Source organism: Anas platyrhynchos, chromosome 5 (genome assembly GCF_047663525.1).
Source record: "Anas platyrhynchos isolate ZD024472 breed Pekin duck chromosome 5, IASCAAS_PekinDuck_T2T, whole genome shotgun sequence".
Taxonomy (NCBI): domain Eukaryota; kingdom Metazoa; phylum Chordata; class Aves; order Anseriformes; family Anatidae; genus Anas; species Anas platyrhynchos.
In genome coordinates this window covers 9712063-9734670 of record NC_092591.1, presented here as the reverse complement: position 1 = coordinate 9734670, position 22608 = coordinate 9712063, and the positions used below count along the sequence as shown (strand labels likewise).

Genomic DNA, 22608 nt, shown 5'->3' with positions numbered 1-22608 from the left:
TTGTATGGCATAAGTAATAGACATTGACATCTCTTATGTCATCTTTCTTAGTGTAAATCAGAGTTTAAATTGTGCACTAAAAGCCAATTAAAACATATTCCAAAGCCTACTTTCTTCCTTTTTTTTTTTTTTTTCTTTTTTTTTTTTTGTGATAAAAATGTGCACCATGATATCTGATGTCAAATAACTATGTATAGTCCTAACAGAATGGGAAGATACTTCTGCTCCTACTGTTTCATAGCCTTGGACTGGAGGTGGACTTCAGATACACTTTGGTGCTTCTAGCACTTCAGTTCAGATCAGGAGAGTTCTTCTGAAGTGAATACTCCCATTGTTCCCACTTATGCATACTATAGTTTGCATAGCAGAGCAGCCTTGGAGCAGGCAAAGAAAAGTCCCTTCAGAGAAAACTAAAACAGAGGCAGAGCTTCAGGCAAATGTCTAGTGCATCCCAAATGCTAGTGGATCTTCTGGTCTTGATATTCAGTTTTTCATTATTCTTTATCCACCTGTTGAAGATTGGTCTTTCTGTTTTCCTCAAGCATGCTCATTACCAAGGAGCTCTATGGGGTGCTGAGGGCATCTGTACAAGCTCTGTGCCCTGGAGGGGGACAAATGCCCACTGCAGCACTTATCTCTTTTGGATGTCCCAGCTCAGTCCCAGGATCCTGGCACAACTATGTTAATTTAAATACTTTTTACATGCTATGTTTTAAGTCTGGCTTTTGCATAAAAACTACCTTAGCTTTGGGGGCCAGCTGTGCTTGGAGCTTACTGCACTGACTACGGGGACAAGAAAGGTATTAGAATATGTCAAACTGGCTGTAGGTTTACAACTGCTAAAGCTGATTTAAATGGTCAGCAGTGGAAAAGGAAACCAATAGTCACTGTGAGCTGGCACTCACCTGTTTTTTTCTTTCTGTACTTACATGTAGAGTGGCTCCAATATGTAGGAACCGATTTGAATTCATAAGCTAAGACCTCTGGTTTCATGAAGGAAAACAAATAAAATATGAGGTCTTTTTATAACACAAATGATTTTCCACCTCCTTACCTACTATGTGGAGCAGTAAAAACATATTTGTTTGTATTTACAGACATGAGCTTCAACTTCACTCCAGACTGCTTAAAAGCTAGGTTGACCTTGAAGGGAAACAACGGGAGTTTAAGTTTACCAGTGTCATGCTAGCCACACATATCTCTATTGATTAGAGAAGTGGTGCAATGTGCCCATTTTGGGGCTCCCCAGTACAAAAAATACACTGATAGGTAGGGTTAAGTTTAGCAGAAAGCCATTAAAATTACAAAGGATTACAGCATGTGATATATGGGGAGAGATTGTATGAGCTGGGTTTACTCAGCCTTAAGAAAAGAAGTCTAGGAAGGATTCTTATTTTTGTCTTCAACTCCTGACTAGAAGTTTACAGAAAAGACAGAGCTGACTCTTGTCGGAAAAGCATGGTTAAAAGACAAATTGCAAGAGTCACGAGTTGTTGCAAGAGAAACTGTTTGGATTTTGTTCTGTTTTGTTCTGTTTTATTATTTAATTTTATTTTATTTTTTATTTTATTTTATTTTAATTTTATTTTTTAATTTAATTTTATTTTATTTATTATGGAGGTAGTTAACCACTGGAATAGGACCCAAGAAATGAAATCTTCATCCTTGGATATGCTGAAAACCTTACTTGTAAAAGCCCTGAGCAATCTGATCTAACATGACAGTTGAACCTACCTTGAAACTTGGACCTACCTTGAGCAGAAGATTAGATCAGAAGGCCACCAGAGATCCCTTCCAGGCTAAACTATTTGATGATTTATTTATTTATTTTTGCTTCTACTTTTCTTTACAATCCTAGACCAAGGAAGCAACTGGGTTGAGGAGCTGCCTAGCATTAGGTGGATTTAGGAATCTGGTGGCTTCCTGTGGTAGTTTCACACTGATGGCTAGTTGAACTCCATCACACTACTCTCTCACTCCCCCTCCTCAAAGGAGCAGGGGGAGAAAAGTCTATGGGGGAAAAAAAGGGCTCATGGTTGAGATAAGACAACTTAATTAAAGGAAAAAAAAAAAAAAAAAGGCCACACAGAGGCAAAGAGAGAGAAAGCCATTATTTTCTACTTCCCATCAGTAAGAGATGTTTAACCATGTCTTTGGAAGAGCAGGGTTGGAGAGAGTCTTGATGCTGCGCCAGCACTGCTCAGCAATAGATAAAACTTCAGTGTGATATCAGGGCTGTTTTAGCTACAAGAACAGAGGACAGAACTATATATGGGCTTCTGTGAGGAGAGTTAACTCCATTCCAGCCAGACCCAGTCCACTTCCCAAAAACAAGAAACATAGCCTCTCAAGCCGACATTCAACAAGCATTAACAGAAAAAATATGGAAGAAAAGCAAATAGATATGAATAATAAATAGAAGCACCACTGTACCTGCATGCACCATGAAATACAGCTGCTGCAGTCATTTCAGATTCTCCAAGACACCAGTACAAGCAATTACTGGAAATACAACATGCTGTCCAAAATAATTGATATGGCTGTTGTGTCTCCCTCATGCACTAACCTACCACAAGAAAAGGGGTTTTGGAGGACGGATTTGCTGATTCTGCTGTTGTTTGTTTAATGACATTGTTTGGCACCTATCCCTGGTTTACTAAGTGGACTCAAGATGTTATTTTGCGGCTCATGAGTAAAACCAGGCAGAACAGAGGAAAATTTATATTTTATTACTTTGTGTGTGTGTATATATGTCTGCACTGCTGTCACTCTGTGATGAACGCCTCGCCATGTTCATACAACATTTGTATCCCCAAGGACTGCAAGGTGGTTGTCATTCATAAACCTCTTTCCCTGTGCTATACCTCACATGAGGCCACTTCCATCCTGTCTGGAGCAAAAGGGCTCAGTCACAGCAGAAACCTGTGACACTCATCACTGAACACAGAGGTGATTGCTGCTGTCTTGTGCACTCCTTTGTACCAAACCCACAGCCTATCCCTACACCTGCAAAAAAGAGGTCTTTCTCTACAAGCCACTGAATGACCAAATTTGTAGGGTAATTCCCCCTTCCAGACCTGTAGTTTTCTCTATCAGGTGCTGAGGTGACAAAGGGTGTCCTTTTAAAGTTGCTATATTGAACACCTTTTTAACATGCTGTATAAGACAGCAAGGGCAAATGAATACATTTCTTTCTCAAACATTGTAAACACTGGGAGATAGCTATGAGACTTTCAGCATCTGTAGTTCTTTGACATCACTCAATTAAAATATATAAGCAAACTTTGGTAGTTTATGAGTTGATTTGTTTCAAGACAGAGTCAAGAAATGATTTCTCGTTTCCTTCTCTTTCAGTCTGACTTCAAGTCATGGTTGCAGTGCTCTTTATGACATGCCTTAATTTAGCTTTGCACCAGCTGATTCCAAATCCTTAATTAACCTTTTTCATTTCTCCAATTTTTACAATATGCAGGATTTTACATTACCATAATAATAATAATAACAATAATAATAATAAGAAGAAAATAATTCAAGCCATTAATGAATTATTAGTCCAACTAGTAGTAAAAATGTAATAATGATTGTACATACCAAGATATGCTATGGGACTGTGGCAGAAGTGTATTCTACCAGCTCACAGAAACAAAATATTCAAGAAATAAGGACATCCCTGCATCTTGTGTAGTCCCAGATACGTCCTATTACTAGAGTAAAGTGACATTATGATGCAAATAAATTTTTAGTAATTTGTAATTCCACTTGTAATTCTATCCATTTGTAATTCTAACACTACTGATCAGGTTTTGGCAAACAGCAAGCATTGTAGACTCTTTAATGAACAGCTGGCTGAGGGAAATGGAGTTCTTCAACCTGTAGAAAAGAAGGCTTTATAAGAGGGAGACCTCACAGAAGCTTTCCAGTGCCCAAAGAAGGCCCACAGGAAAGCTGGGGAAGGACTCTTTTTCAAGGAGTGGAGTGATAGGACAAAGAGTAGTGGCTTTAAAATAAAATGGGTAGATTTAGATTAGATATCAGGAAGGAATTCTTCACCCAGAGTGTGGTGAGCCACTGGCATAGGCTGCCCAGAGAAGCTGTGATTGCCCCATCCCTGGAAGTGTTCAAGGCCAGGCTGGATGGAGCTTTGAGCAACCTGATCTAGTGGGAGGTGTCCCTGCTTATGGCAGGGGGTTGGAATTAGATGGGCTTTACAGTCCCTTCCAACCCAAACTGTTCTATTATTCTAACTGATTTTCTCCTTGATTTAAGAATGGTTTCTAGTTAAGACTGAATGTTGCATGCTCTGTAGCCTTAGGAAGAGGAAACATCCTAGTTTGCCTAGCTTGAACTGATGTGCCTGTTGAATCAAACAAAAACAAGTTAGGTCCTGGCTAGAAGACAGATACTGTTGACTTTTCAAGCTCATGGTAAACTGAGAGAAAACACTGTGTCACTGTCGGCTCTGTATTAATTAATTAATTTATTATTGTTTACATCAGGGTAATAAACAATCTAAGACACATTCAATCTTCCACCTAAATTTCTTTCCGCTTATGTGTGCACCCTTTGGCACAATAGTTAACTACTTTGCATTCAGCAATGATTTTATTTCTTTGTCTCCTTGATACATTAAAGTAGTGTATCCATTTGGGGAAAAATGAGACGCATATAGGAAGTTTGTGGAAAAGAGAGACTAATCAGTTTTATTTCTCCCACACCACTGACACAGCCATCATGTCTGCTTATCAATCTACATGGAAAAATACATAGATTTTATTTCTAAGGAGTAAAGACTGTCCATGAGTTTATTTCTTCTAAAACCTTTTTTCCCCTCCACTATCTGGCTAATATCCAACATGCTTCTCATTTAAGATGGTGCTTTCTATTCTACAAGTATAGATTAGAAGGAAAAAAAAAAAAGAAAAAAAAGAAAAAAAACACAACCACCTCTTTTAAAGCATAGATTGAATAGAGTTACAACATTTGATTGTTCTGGATGACGAATCCTATTAAGGCTGATTAAGCAGCTAGGCAGCTTTGCACTTATTTGATATGACATTCAGTACCTGGGATGTGGTAATCTGATGCAACACATCGCTGCTCACTGACAAACCACCAGAAGCACAGAGACAACTGAGGTAATGTGGTTATATTTGGATCACTTTTTAAAAGGAGTTTTGAAGTTTTCATTTCTTTTCCACTGGTATTTTGCCAATGATTCCAAAAGGTTGAACCATCAACTGGCTGTATTCACCTGCCTCACTTCCTATTCAAAGTGGTCTTGAATTTAACTCTTGCCATGCCAGACTTTACACTAAGCCTTGCTTTTGTACTGTAAGAATTAATAGACAGAAATTACTAGCTAGTTCTGCCTATTTAGGCACATGAGAGAAAGTGTAGCTTGACCTTACCACTGGGCAACCCAAAAAGAATGTGATGAAAATAGCAGCTAACAAAGATCCCAGCACAAGGATGATCTACACATACTGGAAAGAGTCCAACATAGGGCTACCAAGATGATTAAGGGACAAGATCATCTCTCCTCTAAGGAAAGTCTGAAAGAGTTGGGCCTGTCAGCCTTGAGAAGAGAATTGTCAGGGGGGTCATATCAATGTGTATGGATACCTGAAGGAAGGACATGAAGAAGGTGGTGCCATACTGTTTTCACTGGTGCCCAGTGCCAGGACAAAGGGAAATTGGCACAAAGTGTAATCAATGCAAGAGGTTCCATCTAAACATCAGGAAGCACTTCTGTACTGTACGGGTAATGGAGAACTGATATGCGATGCTCAGAGAGGTTGTGGTGTTTCCTTCCATGGAGATCTTCAAAAGTCCACTGTATATGCTCCTGGACAACTTGTTCTGAGAGTCCCTGCTTGAGCAGATGGGTTGGACCAGATGACCTATGGAAGTCCCTTCCAACCTTAACCATTTTGTGATTTTGTGATTCTGCAATTTGAGCACACCCATAACTGCAGATATGGAGTGGGTTACCACCCATCAGCTGGGAATTATAGATATCATTGAAGGAGATTCATGTCATATTTTCCTTTGTCATTGGGGCAGGTTAGAGGGACGTACATCAAGATTTGCAGATTTTGGCAATCTGTCCTGCAGCCCCAGAGCACTGGGATTCTCATTCATCTGAGAGTATTTGTATTGACTTCACTGGGATCTGGATGTGTCCCAAACTGTTAATGAAGAGTTTGAAAGCCTCTCAAACAAGGCCTTTTGTGCTCCAGTTTTTGGTTGCATCACAACAGGCATACACAGAAACTTCCTTTCTTCCTTTCTTCCAAAAACTTTATTTTCCTGTAAAAATATTAAGAGTAAATTTGTTATTTTTCCTAAAATTGCAAAGCTAGCCTTTCTGTGAAGGAATGTGCAAAGTTTAGAACTTCTGAAATTGTTTTTTCAGAGCACGGCAGTGTCAATGGCAACAGATCATCCACAGGAAGAACCCTGGAAAAATAGTGGCAACTTAAGTGTTGTCATCAAACTTCTTCAGTCCATTGAGCTGTGCAATTTCACATATAATCCCCAGTATACTTAACATAAGAGGGGAGTACCTGGGCAAGGAATGGTAAATATAAATCAACAGATATTGATATTCCTTTCAGACACAGTTAATATCAAGAGCATCAGAGTGTTTATGCTTATGCATTTAGGATAATATCCACCTGAATATATGTGGCTGGCAGTAATTACAGGATACAGACTGACAGATTTGGCATTGAAGAATTTTCTCTATTTAAAAATGATAACAGCAAAGGTTAGCATTAAGGTTGTTTTTCTCTTCATTTATTTCTCGATTCTTCTTTGTTTGTTTGTGTCTCTTCTCATTTTCACTAATTTGGACAGATGAACACACTGCACTGCTGTTACTGTCTGGCCTAATGATGTTGTTTGCATTTTTGTAGAGGTTACATAGCACTTTTCCCCCCTTTTCTCTTTGATCTGCATAGTTCTTATCATGCAACAGAAGGGACTCAGAACTGATATGCCAAGATGTAGAGACACGCCAAATTTCCACTTTCAGTCGTCAGTAATGGCCTTGTTTGTGGAGGGCAGAAGACTATAAAGGATCATGTATGCTACTAAAGGAGTTAGTATTCCTTATTATAAACACAGTAGGCTGTTTCTTGCTACAAATGTTCCTAGTCATTAATACTGTTTTCTTTTCCTGAAAATATAAAATGCTCATTGCTCCTGCCTACAGTATGAGACATGAGCTAATGATGCTTTGCAAAGAAGTTCAATCTTGCTGACACAGGAGTGATCCTAACTTAACAATATGTCAGATTCAAAGTTATCTTTACTGACATTTCCAAGAGTCGCTACTGGCAATTGCATTCTGGACGTGATTCACTTACAGTTCTTCAAAATGCTGATTAAAATAAAGATACTGGATTAGAAAGGCAATCCAAAGAGAAGATTCTTTCTACTTTTAAATACATACTTAAATGATGCTAATGGAGATACAATTCTTGAAAGCTGATCTGAATATGGCCCTAAGCATTTTTAACAGCTACATGCCACGTCAAGGATTGCTCCTGTATGCTCTGTGCATCCAGTCCTCCCACACAGCTGCCTCTTTCATGAAAGGATAATCATATGAGCAGAGGAACAGCCCAAGTGCTCAGGGTTACAGCCGTGGGAGGCAGTAGCCAACCCTGAACTAATATTAACTTTGGATAGTTTCTAAATCTACCATTTCTATAGATCACCTGAATCATAGGCTTTCCTCATTAAGTGCTGTCATATATCTAACCTGTACTGATGTCTTACTCTGTAGGAGTGGGTATGAAGCAGAATTTATTTTCATTTGTGATCTAAACTGGATTTGAATCCAAATCTATGACAGTTACACAGATTAACCACAAAATGCCCTCTAGCCCTGTTGAATACATGCTTTCAAAGATTATGTCAGGATCATTTCTATTTACTGGAAACTGATGAATATAATGCTAGAGGATGGGTGGATATTTTATATGTCACACAGCAGGTTACTATCAATACTTAAAACTGGAATTGAGAGATAATACTAGAGGCTTCATTGAAATTCAGAATGAGGTAAATGAATAGAAATTACATTTTTCAGAAAATAACAAAGGCTACAGGATTCTTTCTGAGCTCATTGTAGTTATATACTGCTGAAATGCCTTTAACATTGGAAAAGCTCCACTGGATATACATGGTTGTAACAGATATCCAAAATGATCACTTAATAATACAGTATGGCAACGTGAAAGGACATGTTTATGATAATTTGGGGCTTTTCCATGGCTGTTCCCACCCCCTAAAAATATATATATATAAAAAATAAAAGCCAGATTTTCCCAGAAAGCAACACAGACAATATAAAACTTTTCAGGAAAATTCATATTTAGACAGTGATTCATCATTTTTAAACATTAACTTCGTTTAATTTAAGCTTTTTCTTCCCCCTCACCACCTTCCCCATTGGAAATATTCGTAATGTGCTGTTTTTGGTGCTTTCCCAAAGTAGACAGTACTTGCATATCTTTTCCCATAGCATTAAGTGGCATATGTTGAAACAGCTGCTGAAACTTGTTTCACCACAGTGCATTAAGCATTCTCTACCATTCCAATAACTAGCTTTAGCAGGATAGAAAGGCACATGGAATACTGAACCGTGGTGACTGCAAACACGACCTTGGTCCCACTGTCTTTTTTTTGTTGTCTGTATGGATGGACTGGGGTGTGTAAAGCATCAGCACCCAGCAAGCAAAGGAAGGATCCTGCCCAGCAGGAATAGCCACCTGCCACACTCCTTGAATTGGACATGTGTTGGGAAATTTCTTGGTGCTTCAGTTCTTCCCCTTCCCAGCAGTGTTTCTGTAGCCGGAAAAATCTGTCACCTTATCTTTGGGTGAAACACATTAAGAAGAATTCGTCTGGCTTCAGGACCCATCCTTGGCAGCTCAGGTTTGTAACTTCTGCAGGAAAGGGATACATTCTCTGCTCCCTCATTGCAACTAGCCTACCATCATCACCAGTATCAAGTATTTCAGATACAATTCATCTTGCTGAAATCTAGGTTGCTGCAATAATGACGTCTGACCCAAGCTTGTCATCCTGAGCTCTCGCTGCAGTCAGATGAGACAGGCTCAATGAATTTAGGAGAGTTAAGGTGTGATTTGTATGATGAGAAGTAGGTGCCTTCTTTGGGATGAGCTGATTCAGTGGCTGTCCTCTTTGACAGAGTTGACTAGATGGTACCTCAGACAACCCGCTGTGATATAGATAGCTGTATTATAGACAACTTATCCAACTTATGGATGAGCATAATCTTGTCCTTTTGTGACTGCAGAATGTAGAAAGCATGGTAGAGCTTCATGAGAGTCCTAAAAACAGCAGTACCCTTTATCTTGTTTTCATTTGGAGATCACAGCTTTTTGGCTCAGGAGTTTTTGACTTTAAACCTGTTACAAAACAACTGTCCCTTGGTCAGAACCCACTACATTTCTTATAGCAAAAATCAACAAGAATTGTCTTTAAATAAAAACCTTTCTCCTTCATGGTATAATTCAGTACAAGTGATTTTCCCTTCTCTCACTTCTAAAACCCTCTATTCAACTACCCACAGATAGCAGAGACCATCTAGATGTCACCCTATGAATTCTGCTCTATAGGACTCTCCTCCCTGTCATGATGTGGAATCTCATACACCCTCCTACAGTAAGGAATACTTTGTCCTTATGGAGAAACCATGGGGTCTTTTACTCACCCAGTGTTTCCCTTGCAGCCAGCATGAACAATAGTGCAATAATATTTATTTTGTCATTAGAGTGCTAAAAAATTACGTTCATTCAAGTATAGTAATTTCCTCGTCCTCTGCAAAATCCTGGGACTGATAATAATATTTTCTACTGGGTTTAGAAATAAATTAGTTGCCTCTGAATGAAGCATGTCTCTGACTGATCTCCACTAGAGCAAGATTTACCTGGAGATTTATTGCAGCTTTGCCTTTTTGTTTCCCCATGGGAAAGTTCACAAATGATGCAGCAATCTTGTTCCAGTAATACTGTGCTTAAATACATTTCATGGATTATTTGGTATTCAGGACGTTCTTTCTGTGTGAAGAGAAAAAATAGCCAATTGGTAAAACCAGGCTGAGATTTTCAAATAGTATGACAGTGAATGTTTAACAAAACAAATGTTGCTTGCATCTCATTCAGACAATAGCCACCCAGAAAATACTTGCACTGAAATAAATGCCTTACTGTGACGATGGCAAAGCAATAGAAAAGGGTGAATAGAATCTCAGCACCTTTCTGTGAGGAACAGATATTTACAGATATTAATTGGTAAACAATTTGAATCATGCTAGTTGTGTGAGTTAACCCAAGCCATGATGGAATCATAAATATGTGCAAGAATCCCAATTCCTCATTCTCTGCTTCAATAGGTTGCTTTTCTGATTTCTGGCCCCTCTGGGAAGATGAAATTGAGGACACACCTACAGCACCTGGCAGTCAGTAGGAGAATGGCAAACAGACCCAGCCCACCATTTGCCCACCTGCTACTGTGACCATTGCCCCAGCAGCAGCTCAGCTGCTCCATCATGGTGCTGTGCACCAGCTATCCACCTTTCAGCAAAATCAGTTTGGGGATTTCCGCTTGACACAAATGCTGTCTCTACCATTGCAGCTGCTACCTTGGAGACTTCTGGTTTGCACTGCAGGCTTAATTTCAGAGGAGTCTGCATGCTCCTTTATCCAAGTTGTGTCTTTCTCCACATCAAGGATAAAATGTATGTGAAGACTTGCCACTCTCTGTGGCTGTACATAGATAATGGTATGGTCAGTTCCCAAACAGGGCACACTTTCCAGTCTTTGATGATTATATTTGCTGTAATGTGATTAGGCAAGAGCGCAATTTTAAAATCTGACTACAGCTGGAGCCAGTGGAGATACTTTTGGATACTAAGCCTTCACCAGCTGGACTATTTATTCTGAAGGACCAAAAGAAATGAATTTCAAGTGCAATAATTCCTGGGGGGAGGGGGCTGATTGAGCAACAAACCCAATGCCCCAGCTTCAGAGTCAATGAGCCCAAACAAATCAAATCTGCTGGCTTTAGTTTCCTGAAGGATTCCAGTTAAAACTGATGGTTTGTGCATGGCTTTAATCCTGGTCCTTTCCATCTCCCAGTTTCTGTTTCACTTATTAGTTTCCTTTCTGTATTTTAAGTAGCTTTAAACTGTAATGCTGCTGGTGGAAAAAAAAAAAAAAAAAAAAGGCTTAGTCCACAGAGAATAGTTTTCATGTATAGCTTCTGTTCTGTTGGGTCTACATGGGGGCATTAGGCTCTTTAACACGAAAATGCTGATACCTTTGGAAGAGTGGAACCATTGCTCTCTCTGAAATACAAAGGGCCTGATCCCAATCTTATCTATAATGAAGCAAACTAATAGTGACTGACAGGAACTCAGGAACTACTGCACCATTTCAAGCCAGGAATCCAACTCTCACAGGGCCATCTATGACCCTGGCCAGTAGCAGTTGCATTAAAGTACGTGACAAGAAAACTTTAGTAAAAATTGTGGCATGACCTGCCTAGAGAGAAGATTTTTTCTTCACCTCCAGTTCAAAGGCTGGTTTATGTCTTGCAATATGAGCATCTGTGTCCATCTCTAAAGGCTCAGACAGGTTACTTTAAGTCTCTGTCATTTTAACTTCACTTTCTTATGTACAGATTTTTCAGTTTCAGTGAAATCAAGGTATTACACCATCGTAGTGGCCATAAAAGCCAGTATTAATCTCATGAGCCTGACAAAACTGTGTATGACCTGACATGAGATCTAAATGGAAAAGTAAACAACAGACTTCCAGGAAAGAAAGCACGCCCTTATTCACTCCCTAGGTTAGGCAGGCTTTGTTTTACACGTGCATAGGGACACACTTGTTGTGTACACAGAAAGATTGATCCTACAGTGAACATCTGGAATTCATGCAAATCCCTCCCCAATCAAACACTAAAAGCTCTGTTTTATAGCATTCCACCAGCTGTGTTAAAACACTTCTGACATCATACCTGCACTCCAGCTGCCCTTGTACCCACAGGTCTCTTCTTCCCAGAGACACTTTCTCTCTTTACTGAGGAAATCTGAAGGAAGAAAAAGAAAGAGGAACATCCACCTGCACAAAGATAAACCAAGGTGATCATAGAAACATGGTCCCTCATGAGCAGCTGGGGAAATTCACATATATATCATGGTGATTTGCTTCTGCAAAGATCTGCATGAACATTTCCTTGAGTTTCACACCATGTGGATTTAAAGTGAGTTTAGTTCTGTGACTGCCAATGAATTATTCCTGATGCTGAGACAGCATCTTGGGAGAACCTTGTTCCTTTCACAAGGCATCCTAACCAGCAATGATAAATAAAAAATGACTCTGTCTGAGTCTTCTTCAGCTTCATTCCTCACTCTGTTCCCAGTGATCCTCTAACTTTGCTGTCTTGATATGTTGCAGAGGGTGCGTGCCCCAGTGGGAGAACTGCTTATCCAGTACTCAGGGACGGAGAGAAAACAATGCAGAGTGGAATGGAGCATATTCTGGGCAAGTAATCTGGAAAGGGGCCTGAGAATGCTACTGCTTTCATGTGGCATTTGTGTTTTTCACTGGGTTTGTCCAATTCAAAGCAATAAACAATCTGTTAGGTGGGAAAAAAATGAGTATTATTTTTAGCCTATTTTGCAGTAGATGGAAATGTTGCAGACTTATTAGAAAAGAATGGAAAATAGAAACTGGAGACTGCATAAAACTGTTGAGTGGAGGAGAATGACAAATGCATAGCCTGCAGAATTAAGGCTAATAAGAATAAAAGAACAAAAGAAATACCAATAATGGTACTGGTAATTTACTAGATAGAAATGAGAGAAGGGATACATCTTTATTTCTAGGTATGGGAAGAAACCAGATCCTCCGATAATCTTATCCAATGAGGAAGAACACATTTTCTGCCAATTAGGAAAAAATACATAAATTGAAGTTGAATACATGGATATCTTGTACGCAAAAGTCTGAAAAGAGCTGTCTGAGGGGTTTGTTATATTGTTGATTGAGAAGATCCAGAAGGCGGAAGGGAAACTAATGCTGCCCTACTACGTAAAATGGAGTAGGTGATATGACCCTGACATTCTTCCCAAGAAAAATAATGGCTGGCCAGTATTGGTTTCAATTAACTTAGAAAGAAAGGAGGCTAAAATAACAAGGCTGAGTTAGAAGGAAATGAGTCTTGTCAAACTGACTACAAACTTGTGACTCTATAAACTTGCTTGATAAAGATCACAATGTCCAGATATTCAAAGGACTATAGTTTAGCTACAGGTCCCTCAGTAACACAGCCAAACTTGTTACAGTAGTTATGACCTGACTGTGATTGTCCATTCCCTAACATGGCTGCATCATTACTTGGTTGTGTATCCGGTACTTAGGCTTCATAAGGCATTTATCTTGGGATGCATGTCATTTGCTAAGTGAAAAGAATGATTAAAATCCACCTGACACACCTAAAATGGATATAAATGGATGTCTCACAATATGATTATAGATGAGATCACTACAAAGTACATGAATTTCTGCTGAGAGGCTGCTGAGAGCTGTTCATCTTCCTAAACTCTTGAACATTGTTGATGATCTGAAGGAAAACTTAAAATCATTTCTGATAGAATTTGCAGATGATATGTAGTACGGGGACATGACAAATAACAAAGAAGACAAATCACTGATAGGGAGTGATCTGGATAGCCGGATAAGTGGATTACTGCAAAAGCTGTGTTTTGATACAGATAACAAGCTAACCAGACATTCAGGAGTGAAGAATGTAGGTTCTGCTTTAACACTGGGAATTAGTCTTAAAAATGACTCTATGAACCTGATAAACGATCATCTGACATCAGGAGAGGCTGTGGCAAAAGGGACAAAGCAGTTCCTTTGTGAGTGCATAGAGTAACTGGAGATTACTGGAATATTATGTATACCCTTGTGAACCAGGTGGAGACTAGATAAATTCACATCTGAAGTAAAGGATATGATGAGAGTGAATTATTCACTGTAACAAATTGCAAGGTTGATTTTTCAGCTCTTTGTCACTAAAAAAAATATAACCATATGTTTCTAAAGGGGTAAGTCAAACAAGAAGTCCCTTGGCCAGTATTCTGCTCAAGGCCAGACTGTAAGATGCCTTTTGATTCATAATCTAGGAAGTCTGCTTGGGGGTGTTAGATGTTTTTTCTCTTCAAATATTAAATTAGACCAATTCCTGTCTACAGAAGTGAACACCATTTCTGAAATTCAATAAAATTGCTTCAACTATCATATAATATTAAAGGCACTGTTCAAAACTCCTGGGAGTTAGAAAGAAGTCTTCCATCTTCTTCACTGCACTATGATGGGCCTGTCTTTTAAGTGTAATCCGAGGGACAGTACTTTCAGTAGGCCTCCTGGAAAATATCAACACGGCCTTGTGGACTCCTCCAAATGCAACTCCATGTCACTGAGATACAACTGTATCTTGAGTTTGTGATGGTTTATGATGTAAACAAAGTCCTCAGCTGAATTACAGAGCAGTATTTGCTTCAGCATTTTCTGTGATCTTGCATTTATGATTTTGTACCATTTTCTTACACCACTGAAGTGTAAATTTCATGAATAAATTCTATTATCTCTGAACTTCACTGCTTAACAAAGGAGCACATATACGTTTTCAAAATAGTTAAATTCATTCTTCTCGCATATCACAAGATGTGCGTGAAGAATCCATACTGAATAATTTACTCAGTAAATTTATAGTTTGTAAGGTGACTTTTTAAAATAAAGACCTAAGTTATTTGCTATTGCCAGATGAATCTTTTTAGTACAAAATTGGCACACATAGCTGCTACAAAACTTATTTCCTCTGAGTCTTCATGCAAGCATTCAATATTGGCACTGTAGGACTGATCACTTAATTGTTGATTGTCTCTCTTCTCTCATTAGATTCCTACCCACAACCCCCTCTCCGTTCCCTACAAACATGAAGTCTTAATGCTTCTTGCTGTCTGTGTAAAATATTCAGATTGCTGAGTCCATCCTCTGATCTTTCAGACATGGCTCAAGTTAAATTCTGAGGGTTAGCCCATCCCACTACATGGTTGTTGCAAAATCTGCTTTCCTAGATAGATGAGAAACTCTAAGTTTGTAATCTTACTTTCTTCTTTTAGGCTTCTTGTTTCAGTTTCATGGTTATAGTTCTTGCACAAACATTGTCTTTCACCATAAGTCAATCCCTTTCTTTCCCAGTATTTACTCCTCCAATATTTTTACAGCTAACAAGCCTACTTATTTCTTAGGTAGCTAGATTAAATTTACCCTTACCCACAACTCACAGATTTTATTCCAGATGAAATTTTAATATTTGTTTGTAAAATAAAAACACTGCCCAGTCTTTAAGAACCCTGCCTGTTTGCATTTTTTGATTCACAGCTGCATTACATGAAGGCCTGCATGGTTATTAATGACAGACATGTCTAAGAGAGATAATGGTTAGGTGCAGTACCTTGCTTTAATTAATCTGATGACAAAACTAGCTTAAGAGATTTTTAGCATTTCAGACAATTATTATTTTTTTTTTTTTTTTAATTTTATTTTTTAGGAATGCTGACACAGACTTCTTGCTTTATGTAGCCCTGTGCAGACTCACAAGTTGGACTTGATGCTTCTTGTGGTTCCCTTCCAACTTGGGATATTCTCTGATTCTATTCTATGTTTATTGCTTCTATTTCATGCAAGGAGAAGTACTCTAGTGCTCAACAGTTACCATTTTTAACAGCTCTGTGATATGGTTTCTTCTTATGGATCCTTCCTACCATTGCATCTTTTTCCCACTTCTGGAGTTTCTTGATAAGGAGCTCCCAGATCATTGTAGAAATTCATCTGACTTATCCTTCAACATAGGGATTTGCACTTTGTATTTATGCATTTTGTCATGTTTTCTGATGGATTTGAGTATGTTCTGCAGACCACACAAATCTCCTGTCTGGTATTATATGTCACCCCAACAGCAACGAATATCATAAGCTTGGTTTTAATTCTATGCCAACAGATACAAAGAAAACATCAATCAGATCTGCCCCCAAATTTTTCTTTCAGCATTTTTTCATCAGTACAGTAGTTCCCATCTCAACAAAAATGGCTCAGTCTCTCTTTTGGCCTCTTCTTTGTCCACGTTCTAATTTCTTTATTAATACCTCATCTTTTTCACTTTGTTTTCATGTGGTACTATAAAAATACTCTGTGAAAGTGAACTCAGATATGCAAATTTTCTCAGATATGCAAATTTTCTCAGAAACTGAGCGACCAAATAGAAAGACGATCAGGAATACCACTGAACAATATTGTCTGAAACAACACTGTTTTAAAATGGTCTGGGAAAATGTTCAAATTTATTGAAACTCTTAGTTCTTTACTACTTGGCTTGACCATACAAACTAAGTCTGTTGGAAAAACCGCTTCCCACACAGTCTATACTGTTTTCTGTTTTCAAGTGTTCCTTGATTCTTGTGCCTGGTACTAGACCCAATGAATCCTCTTTATGTTTAGTGACTGACTAAAATTACAAGACACCTAATGTGAGCAGAGCGGTAACTGCAGTGAAAATGAGCTTCTTCTCTCACTAGCAAATTGCTAAATAATACTCATGAAATTTGGGGAAAATAACAGCCTTCACAGAATTGTTTTAAGTGAAAACAGCAGCAATGCCCTTTCCCAGGGCTTTGACAGCACTCTTAAGCTTTTCTGGTCTTGACTTCATTTCCCTTTAGGCATACACTTAAACATGGGGCCAAGAGATTCCCTCTAAGCTCCTGAATTGACTCCGAGTTTACAGCTATTCGTTAACCTATGGTTTAAACCTTCCATCTTTAATACATTTTGCAGACAATAGAATAATACATTTGCACAGCAGTGTATCCTCCTTAACAAACATGCCTGGAGATACAGTGAGGTGAGCATAAAAATACTAGGCAAACTGATCTGTGGACAAGTGGGTGAACATCTGACTACATGATTACCAAAGATCATTGCATTCTTTAACAGGAAGGGATCTGTCTCAGTAGCTGACAGGAACTGTCAAAAACATGCTGCATTTTGCTATGATAGTTAAAGAATTATCACAGCCTGGCTGAAGCTCTATCACAGTTCTGGCCAATCAAATGTATAGCTCATCAATGAAACAACTCAGGAAGGATAGCTCACTAAAAGAAGCAAATTAATGTCTTCTATTTTTTATTTATTTTTAGCAATTAGTGAATAGTATTATTGTGATTTAGAGTCAATAACAAGAATCAAAAGGCCTTCTCCTAGTGTATTAAAGTGTTAATCATATTCCAGAAGGCGGTGGAAGATTGCCCACAGAGGCTAAGAGCAAAGAACACCAACTCTCTGGCTGTGACTCTGCAGCTCCAAGTGTTACCTCTGGAGGGACTAGGTGATTTGCCTCCACTCCAGATCCAGCCTCATAGATAGCTCACCTGGTGCTGTGAGAAACCAGCTCCCAAATACATTGAGACTTGTGAAGCCCAGCATGCCCCAGTAATGGTGTTTGGGCAAAGAGTAGTCTGTATTCACGTTTGGCATGTGAATGGCAGCCACGGTTCATCATGGAAACTGGTCTTCATCATGGAAACTGGTCATCATGGAAACTGGGTGCGCAGGATGGGTTCAGCTCAGGTACACCCTGGGCTGGCTTCTTGCAATGCCCACCCCGGTAAGATGGTAAGAATTTAGTCTCGGTCCAGCAAGTTGGATCCAGGATGGGGTTCAAATCACATCAATTACATAGCATTAAACTCAAAGTAATGCAACAGTATTTAGGTAATGAGTTGGCTGTGAAAGTGCTCTTTTTTTTTCTCTGTTTTTTTTTTTTTTTTGTTTTTGTTTTGGTTGGTTGAGGTTTAAGGTTGAGGATTAAGATAGCTGAAGAAGAGAGGAAGAAGAGATTGCACAAGGGTCACTATGTTCTCCTAGGCTAATCTAGGATAATCTCTGATATCAACTGTTTCTGTCATTATTCAGCTACATACAGTGAATGCATACAGGTATTCCTTGCTCTCCTTCCAGCCAGCTAAAGCTGCAGAGCACCTCACTTGGCATTTGTCCCCAGCTGCACTGCAGTGGGCTGCTTCTCCACTGTCTCAGCAAACTGTTCTTCCACCCCAGAGTGTGGTAGCATCGAAACAGAGCAGATGTAGGAATATTGCCATGAGGTCCTCAGCCATTCTCCTTCCAATATGGGAAGGATCACTGGAGAACCCCTCATGCTGGTGATGGCAACACCAGGGGAGACATCTTTGCCTCTCCCAAACATGCAGCAATCAAGCCTCAGGCCGGTACTCTCAGGCAGTTCAGAAAACACCTTGATGGCAGTTCCCTAGCATAACATGCCAGACAATACCATCCAGATGTGCAAAATTCACTTCTGAGGGAGTAAATTATTGTGTTAAAGTGTAAAAGACCCTTTTGTAGAGTTCAGTGCCTGAAAGTAAAGATTTCGGGTCTACCTTGAAATTGAAACTGCTGGTCTACTGCAGACATCAGGTGCATTTGCCTTTTATTGTCATCCTTCTTTTTCAAACACTGAGAATTTTAAATAGATGAATCATGAGTTATGAACATTTACTCTTCCTTCTTTTTTTTTCCCCAAGCAACTTTTCACAGCTGATTTTAAGAACTACCATAATACCTTGCCTTCAAAATAATCAGATTTCCATATTTTGTGCATTTTTTTTCCTAGGGTAGGTATTTTCTGTGCAATAATATCCATTGATCATATAGAAGTGAAAAAATATGTCTCAGTACTGTTGTTTGATTGTTTGACTTTTGACTGGCTTGTGGTCCTGCTTACCTTAATTATGAGCTGGAGAGGCCTGCAGCCTGACCCTTCTACAAAGGTATTTGGCTACCTCTTCAATAACCCTTTCTTTTCATGACTTTTCAAATCAGAACAAATGATGAACTTGTCTCAAGTGTTAATCCAGGTTTTATTTTATTTTTTTCCGAGAAGAGCATAAACATAAAGAACACTTAATCAGGCATAACAGACAAAAAGTTATTTATTTTTTCTGAATGATTTATAATGCAGTTGCTTCTTTTGTTTTTGCAGAAAAGAAAGAGGAATTAAAGCAGAGGTTCATTACTCAAAATGGCAACAGTCCCATTAGGGAGGGACAGCAGAAGGAAAACATAGCCATAATTTTACCTATTTTACGAGAGATGAGTTCTTCCATACTTCTCTGAACAAATGCTAGTAAGTTCAACATAAAGAAATACAACATCAGTACAATAAATAAAAAAGAGAAGGATCACTGATATTGTCTCAGGAGCATCATACAGAAATAAATTCACTTTCTGTTGTATTCTGATGTGCTATCCACATATGCTGAGCAAGCACATCTGAGAGGGCGTCAGGTGAAGAAACTAGAGTTGGAAAGGATGTTTTGGCAGATCTTAATTTTGTAAAAGGAATTTTTCTGGATCTACCTGCACTGTAAGGCAAAGGACAGTCTCAGGCCCACTGAGACGAACCTTTCCAGACATGCTGTTGGCTTTACCTTGACAGCAACATTCTTGTGATATACATTACCCATCCCATATATATTGGAGAACTGTGCCATCAGTGCAAAGGGCACATCTTAGCTTCTCTCTGACTTCCTGTGATATTTTCACCCTAGCACAAACCATATAGGAATGAGTATTCACACACATCTATATCTCAGCAAAATGGCTTTTCTGGACATGTTTTTTCAGAGCAGTTCAAGTCACACTGAAAATGTCCAGTAAAAGTAACTTTGGAAAACAACTTTTTGCTAGAGAGTGACTTTTTCTCAATCAGATTATGACAGGGCAAGGGGGAATAATTTTAAACTAAAAGAGGGGAGATTTAGTTTAGAGGGTAGGAGAAAATTCTTCACTCAGAGAGTGGTGAGGCACTGGCACAGGTTGCCCAGGGAGGCTGTGGATGCCCCATCCCTGGAGGTGCTCAAGGCCAGGTTGGATAGGGCCTTGGGCAATCTGGTCGAGTAGGTGGTGTTCCTGCCTATGGCAGGGGGTTGGAACTGTGTGATCTTAAAGGTCACTTCCAACCTGAGCCATTCTGTGATTCTGTGAAAAAGGTTCAATATTCGTAAGAAGATAAATCTGCTCAGATGGCATGGAAATGGTCCTATTTAGCACTTACAGATATCTGGTCCTTCTTGCAGATTCTGAACGCTTACAAGATGCACCTCCTGTGCCTTTTGAATATTGGTCCCAGTGCAGAGTTGCCTAATACGAAGCTTTGCATAGAATTCCTTTGTTTGTGGCTACTCACCACTTGCAGCTACAGTTGTGAGCTACAGTAGCCAGAGACTGGCAGTCTTTTAACAAATTTCCGTAATTTCATTAAGCACAATAATGATTGTGTGAAGTGCTAAAAAATGCTTTGTTTGGCTTGTCTGAATGCTTATGTAATGTGGGGAAGCAAGGCATAAATAAGATGCTTTGTTTCCATGTTCAGTCTGTTCACAAATTGCAAAGAAGCAAAAGGTTCTAAGCCTCCCCCCCCCTCCCCCCCCCATTTGATTGTGTTATTGTCTGACAGTAAGGGAAATGTCCTTGGAAGGAACAAGCAGTCAATCTGTGTATAAAGACAAATAAGAAAAAATTGCAACCCAGATAAATTCCTGACAATAATTATGAAAATTGAAAAATGAATAAAACAAAAAACATTGCAATGGTCCGACAGAAAGCAAATGTTTTCAAATTATATCAGCAATGGAAGGATAGAACAGCAGTATGCAGTTGGCTCTTAAACTGACAACTCTGCATGATTCCTTGATGTAATTTGGATGAAGCTGGGTAACCTGTGATTTACTAAACTCTCTGTAGTTAGGAAATCTGTTCAGGGTTTCCCAGCATATCAACATGGCCATACCCATGTGTGTCAGTTGCAGATTATCCTCTCACTCTGAGCTGTGAGGATATGCATGTGCACAGCTGTGGACGTAAATCGATCTCTGGCCTGTCAGGTAATGCACACATGAAACCAGTCCCAAAGTGCCTGAACTTAGCTTATAGTGGCTAATGAAAAGAAATGATCATTCTGCTTATTAGTACTTCTGCTTGACTAAAAACAGGCAATATTAATTAGCAATACAGAGAGAAAGCAATAGTTCTTGTGATAGATGCTACAATACCACTAATGTTGATTAACACATATTTAGAGAGTAGTTTCCTTAATTTTTAACCAATTCAATTATTTCTTAAGGAAAAAAAAAGGTCTGCAGATAAACTACATTGTTGGAATCTGGGAGAAAGAGCCAGGAGCTCAATTTGTTTCTCTTGAGATTTAGGCTAGCCTCTTCAATATCTATTCGTATTTCCCTGGAAATAGTGGATTAAGAAATTATAGTGTATGAAATGAAATAACTGTTTATTTCATTTGTGTGGTTCTTAATCACTGTTCTTGACACAGCTGATATTTCTTTATGAAAGTGGAGGTTAAGGAAATGTCAGTTGCTATTCAGACTTCAGTGAAGAATTTGTGAGGTCATATATTCATTTCCATGGTGATGAACTAATGTTGCTATTTGAGAGTTATAATTTTATTATACAATCAAGCAGCTTACTAGGTTACTAAAGCAGGAATGTAGGAAAAGACCTTAAAAATGCAGGATGTGCTTTGGTGTCTGTAAATTCTTTTATCAGAAAGTCTGTTTAAGTAGAAAAATTTGCCTCTAAATTAACAACAGTCTGGGCCCTTTTGATTGATTGATGCCCTGGATCTTGTGAAATAGGTAACTGATATCTGGTAAGGATCTATGCATGAATTACTTTGCTAAACAAATTCATTACAAATCCATCATCTTAGTTGAAGGAGGTTTAATTGTTTGGTGATTGTTATAAGTAACGTTAAACAATCCACTCTCCCCTTCCTGCCCCCCGCCCCCCCTCCAACCTCCCAGTCTTTCCTCCAACTCCTCACCCCCCCCTTTATAATACAGTAATAGGATGCTAGGGAGGAAAGTAGACATTCCCTTGAGTTTGTTCTTAAAAGATAAACTGTCGTGTCTGGTCCAAAGGAAAAAAAAATCTATTTATAGGTATCTGTGCCTGTTGTCTGTCCCAAGTTGATTGCTATAGGGTAGTTATGTTAGACAATGGGATCTTTTCTGATTCTCTGTTGCTTCCTCCTGCTTTTATAAATTCAAAGGTCTTAACACTTTCTGGTACTTCTGTCCTCCCCCCACCACAAAATGTGGGTGTTACAACCAGAGTCTCTCTGGTGCAAATGAACAAAGAGAGAGAAGATGCATAATATGGAAAAACAACAAGGGACAAAGGGAGCTTTTCTTAGGCCTCATCCTGTTCTTGCTTATGCTTGGGGATGTTGGCCATTGGCTTCTGAAGGAGACTGCAGGCCCCAGAGGCACCCACAAATCATCACAGTGCTCTTCGACAGGCTCCATGTGAGTCCCTGTAGAATAAACTGAGTTTCATTTTGATGGTTTGTTTTCAGTGCACCCTTAAAAACCTGGCAACTGAGTTTATCTTTAAAAGCAATATC

At 39.0% G+C, this 22608-nt stretch overlaps 1 long non-coding RNA gene across 1 annotated transcript; it reads right to left on the bottom strand.

Moving 5' to 3' along the window:
* Positions 1-7338: 7338 nt before the first annotated feature.
* Positions 7339-10435, bottom strand: LOC110354459 (uncharacterized). Its single transcript, XR_002406458.4, has 3 exons — positions 10245-10435; positions 9965-10094; positions 7339-9443 (listed from the first exon to the last, which is right to left on the bottom strand). It is a non-coding gene; the product is annotated as an uncharacterized lncRNA (long non-coding RNA).
* Positions 10436-22608: the final 12173 nt, after the last annotated feature.